The sequence below is a fragment of the Scyliorhinus torazame genome, chromosome 22 (genome assembly GCF_047496885.1).
Source record: "Scyliorhinus torazame isolate Kashiwa2021f chromosome 22, sScyTor2.1, whole genome shotgun sequence".
Lineage (NCBI taxonomy): Eukaryota > Metazoa > Chordata > Chondrichthyes > Carcharhiniformes > Scyliorhinidae > Scyliorhinus > Scyliorhinus torazame.
Genome location: NC_092728.1, coordinates 8,043,717 through 8,049,769, shown reverse-complemented (window position 1 = coordinate 8,049,769; position 6,053 = coordinate 8,043,717).

The window sequence follows — 6,053 nt, the reverse complement described above, 5'->3', positions numbered from 1 at the left end:
AGCTTCCTCTACACTGTCCCCATCAAACACTCCCAGGACAGGTACAGCACGGGGTAAGAAACAGAGTAAAGCTCCCTCTACACTGTCCCCATCAAACACTCCCAGGACAGGTACAGCACGGGGTTAGATACAGAGTAAAGCTCCCTCTACACTGTCCCCATCAAACACTCCCAGGACAGGTACTGCACGGGGTTAGATACAGAGTAAAGCTCCCTCTACTCTGCCCCCATCAAACACTCCCAGGACAGGTACAGCACGGGGTTAGATACAGAGTAAAGCTCCCTCTACACTGTCCCCATCAAACACTCCCAGGACAGGTACAGCACGGGGTTAGATACAGAGTAAAGCTCCCTCTACACTGTCCCCATCAAACACTCCCAGGACAAGTACAGCACGGGGTAAGAAACCGAGTAAAGCTTCCTCTACACTGTCCCCATCAAACACTCCCAGGACAGGTACAGCACGGGGTAAGAAACAGAGTAAAGCTCCCTCTACACTATCCCCATCAAACACTCCCAGGACAGGTACAGCACGGGGTTAGATACAGAGTAAAGCTCCCTCTACACTGTCCCCATCAAACACTCCCAGGACAGGTACAGCACGGGGTTAGATACAGACTAAAGCTCCCTCGACTCTGCCCCCATCAAACACTCCCAGGACAGGTACAGCACGGGGTTAGATACAGAGTAAAGCTTCCTCTACACTGTCCCCATCAAACACTCCCAGGACAGGTACAGCACGGGGTAAGAAACAGAGTAAAGCTCCCTCTACACTGTCCCCATCAAACACTCCCAGGACAGGTACAGCACGGGGTTAGATGCAGAGTAAAGCTCCCTCTACACTGTCCCCATCAAACACTCCCACGACAGGTACAGCACGGGGTTAGATACAGAGTAAAGCTCCCTCTACACTGTCCCCATCAAACACTCCCAGGACAGGTACAGCACGGGGTTAGATACAGAGTAAAGCTCCCTCTACACTGTCCCCATCAAACACTCCCAGGACAGGTACAGCACGGGGTTAGATACAGAGTAAGGCTCCCTCTACACTGTCCCCATCAAACACTCCCAGGACAGGTACAGCACGGGGTAAGAAACAGAGTAATGCTTCCTCTACACTGTCCCCATCAAACACTCCCAGGACAGGTACAGCACGGGGTAAGAAACAGAGTAAAGCTTCCTCTACACTGTCCCCATCAAACACTCCCAGGACAGGTACAGCACGGGGTTAGATACAGAGTAAAGAACCCTTGACACGGTTTCCATCAAACACTCCCAGGACAGGTACAGCACGGGCTTAGATGTAGAGTAAAGCTCCCTCTACACACTCCCCATCAAACACTCCCAGGATAGGTACAGCACAGGGTTAGTTACAGAGTAAAGCTCCCCCGACACTGTCCCCCTCAAACACACCCAGGACAGGTACAGCAAGGGGTTAGATACAGAGTAAAGCTCCCTCGACACTGTCACCATCAAACACTCCCAGGACTGGTACAGCACGGGGTTAGATACAGAGTAAAGCTCCCTCTCCACTGTCCCCATCAAACACTCCCAGGACAGGTACAGCACGGGGTTAGATACAGAGTAAAGCTCCCTCTCCACTGTCCCCATCAAACACTCCCAGGACAGGTACAGCACGGGGTCCGATACAGAGTAAAGCTCCCTCTACTCTGCCCCCATCAAACACTCCCAGGACAGGTACAGCACGGGGTTAGATACAGAGTAAAGCTCCCTCTACACTGTCCCCATCAAACACTCCCAGGACAGGTACAGCACGGGGTAAGAAACCGAGTAAATCTCCCTCTGCACTGTCCCCATCAAACACTCCCAGGACAGGTACAGCACGGGGTAAGAAACAGAGTAAAGCTCCCTCTACACTGTCCCCATCAAACACTCCCAGGACAGGTACAGCACGGGGTTAGATACAGAGTAAAGCTCCCTCTACTCTGCCCCCATCAAACACTCCCAGGACAGGTACAGCACGGGGTTAGATACAGAGTAAAGCTCCCTCTACACTGTCCCCATCAAACACTCCCAGGACAGGTACAGCACGGGGTTAGATACAGAGTAAAGCTCCCTCTACTCTGCCCCCATCAAACACTCCCAGGACAGGTACAGCACGGGGTTAGATACAGAGTAAAGCTCCCTCTACACTGTCCCCATCAAACACTCCCAGGACAGGGACAGCACGGGGTAAGAAACCGAGTAAAGCTTCCTCTACACTGTCCCCATCAAACACTCCCAGGACAGGTACAGCACGGGGTAAGAAACAGAGTAAAGCTCCCTCTACACTGTCCCCATCAAACACTCCCAGGACAGGTACAGCACGGGGTTAGATACAGAGTAAAGCTCCCTCTACACTGTCCCCATCAAACACTCCCAGGACAGGTACAGCACATACAGAGTAAAGCTCCCTCAACACTGTCCCCATCAAACACTCCCAGGACAGGTACAGCACGGGGTTAGATACAGAGTAAAGCTCCCTCAACACTGTCCCCATCAAACACTCCCAGGACAGGTACAGCACGGGGTTAGATACAGAGTAAAGCTCCCTCTACACTGTCCCCATCAAACACTCCCAGGACAGGTACAGCACAGGGTTAGATACAGAGTAAAGCTCCCTCTACACTGTCCCCATCAAACACTCCCAGGACAGGTACAGCACGGGGTTAGATACAGAGTAAAGCTCTCTCTACACTGTCCCCAGCAAACACTCCCAGGACACGTACAGCACGGGGTTAGATACAGAGTAAAGCTCCCTCTACACTGTCCCCATCAAACACTCCCAGGACAGGTACAGCACGGGGATAGATACAGAGTAAAGCTCCCTCTACACTGTCCCCATCAAACACTCCCAGGACAGGTACAGCACTGGGTTAGATACAGAGTAAAGCTCCCTCTACACTGTCCCCATCAAACACTCCCAGGACAGGTACAGCACGGGGTTAGATCCAGAGTAAAGCTCCCTCTACACTGTCCCCATCATACACTCCCAGGACAGGTACAGCACGGGGTTAGATACAGAGTAAAGCTCCCTCTACACTGTCCCCATCAAACACTCCCAGGACAGGTACTGCACGGGGTTAGATACAGAGTAAAGCTCCCTCTACACTGTCCCCATCAAACACTCCCAGGACAGGTACAGCACGGGGTTAGAAACAGAGGAAACCTCCCTCTACAATGTCGCCGTCAAACATTCCAGGACAGGTACAGCACGGGGTTAGATACAGAGTAAAGCTCCCTCTACACTGTCTCCATCAAACACTCCCAGGACAGGTACAGCACGGGGTTAGATACAGAGTAAAGCTCCCTCTCCACTGTCCCCATCAAACACTCCCAGGACAGGTACAGCACGGGGTTAGATACAGAGTACAGCTCCCTCTACACTGTCCCCATCAAACACTCCCAGGACAGGTACAGCACGGGGTTAGATATAGAGTAAAGCTCCCTCTACACACTCCCCATCAAACACTCCCAGGACAGGTGCAGCACGGGGTGAGATACAGAGTAAAGCTTCCTCTACACTGTCCCCATCAAACACTCCCAGGACAGGTACAGCACGGGGTTAGATACAGAGTAAAGCTCCCTCTACACTGTCCCCATCAAACATTCCCAGGACAGGTACAGCACAGGGTAAGAAACCGAGTCAAGCTTCCTCTACACAGTCCCCATCAAACACTCCCAGGACAGGTACAGCACGGGGTAAGAAACAGAGTAAAGCTTCCTCTACACTGTCCCCATCAAACACTCCCAGGACAGGTACAGCACGGTGTAAGAAACAGAGTAAAGCTTCCTCTACACTGTCCCCATCAAACACTCCCAGGACAGGTACAGCACGGGGTTAGATACAGAGTAAAGCTCCCTCTACACTGTCCCCATCAAACACTCCCAGGACAGGTACAGCAATGGGTTAGATACAGAGTAAAGCTCCCTCTGCACTGTCCCCATCAAACACTCCCAGGACAGGTACAGCACGGGGTTAGATACAGAGTAAAGCACCCTCGACACGGTTTCCATCAAACACTCCCAGGACAGGTACAGCACGGGGTTAGATGTAGAGTAAAGCTCCCTCTACACACTCCCCATCAAACACTCCCAGGATAGGTACAGCACAGGGTTAGTTACAGATTAAAGCTCCCCGACACTGTCCCCCTCAAACACTCCCAGGACAGGTACAGCAAGGGGTTAGAAACAGAGTAAAGCTCCCTCGACACTGTCACCATCAAACACTCCCAGGACAGGTACAGCACGGGGTTAGATACAGAGTAAAGCTCCCTCTACACTGTCCCCATCAAGCACTCCCAGGACAGGTACAGCACGGGGTTAGATACAGAGTAAAGCTCCCTCTACTCTGCCCCCATCAAACACTCCCAGGACAGGTACAGCACGGGGTTAGATACAGAGTAAAGCTCCCTCTACACTGTCCCCATCAAACACTCCCAGGACAGGTACAGCACGGGGTAAGAAACAGAGTAAAGCTCCCTCTACACTGTCCCCATCAAACACTCCCAGGACAGGTACAGCACGGGGTTAGATACAGAGTAAAGCTCCCTCTCCTCTGCCCCCATCAAACACTCCCAGGACAGGTACAGCACGGGGTTAGATACAGAGTAAAGCTCCCTCTACACTGTCCCCATCAAACACTCCCAGGCCAGGTACAGCACGGGGTTAGATACAGAGTAAAGCTCCCTCTACTCTGCCCCCATCAAACACTCCCAGGACAGGTACAGCACAGGGTTAGATACAGAGTAAAGCTCCCTCTACACTGTCCCCATCAAACACTCCCAGGACAGGTACAGCACGGGGTAAGAAACCGAGTAAAGCTTTCTCTGAACTGTCCCCATCAAACACTCCCAGGACAGGTACAGCACGGGGTAAGAAACAGAGTAAAGCTCCCTCTACACTGTCCCCATCAAACACTCCCAGGACAGGTACAGCACGGGGTTAGGTACAGAGTAAAGCTCCCTCTACACTGTCCCCATCAAACACTCCCAGGACAGGTACAGCACGGGGTTAGATACAGACTAAAGCTCCCTCTACTCTGCCCCCATCAAACACTCCCTGGACAGGTACAGCACGGGGTTAGATACAGAGTAAAGCTCCCTCTACACTGTCCCCATCGAACACTCCCAGGACAGGTACAGCACGGGGTAAGAAACCGAGTAAAGCTTCCTCTACACTGTCCCCATCAAACACTCCCAGGACAGGTACAGCACGGGGTAAGAAACAGAGTAAAGCTCCCTCTACACTGTCCCCATCAAACACTCCCAGGACAGGTACAGCACGGGGTTTGATACAGAGTGAAGCTCCCTCTACACTGTCCCCATCAAACACTCCCAGGACAGGTACAGCACGGGGTTTGATACAGAGTGAAGCTTCCTCTACACTGTCCCCATCAAACACTCCCAGGACAGGTGCAGCACGGGGTTAGATACAGAGTAAAACTCCCTCTACACTGTCCCCATCAAACACTCCCAGGACAGGTACAGCACGGGGTTAGATACAGAGTAAAGCTCCCTCTCCTCTGCCCCCATCAAACACTCCCAGGACAGGTACAGCACGGGGTTAGATACAGAGTAAAGCTCCCTCTACACTGTCCCCATCAAACACTCCCAGGCCAGGTACAGCACGGGGTTAGATACAGAGTAAAGCTCCCTCTACTCTGCCCCCATCAAACACTCCCAGGACAGGTACAGCACAGGGTTAGATACAGAGTAAAGCTCCCTCTACACTGACCCCATCAAACACTCCCAGGACAGGTACAGCACGGGGTAAGAAACCGAGTAAAGCTTTCTCTGAACTGTCCCCATCAAACACTCCCAGGACAGGTACAGCACGGGGTAAGAAACAGAGTAAAGCTCCCTCTACACTGTCCCCATCAAACACTCCCAGGACAGGTACAGCACGGGGTTAGGTACAGAGTAAAGCTCCCTCTACACTGTCCCCATCAAACACTCCCAGGACAGGTACAGCACGGGGTTAGATACAGACTAAAGCTCCCTCTACTCTGCCCCCATCAAACACTCCCTGGACAGGTACAGCACGGGGTTAGAT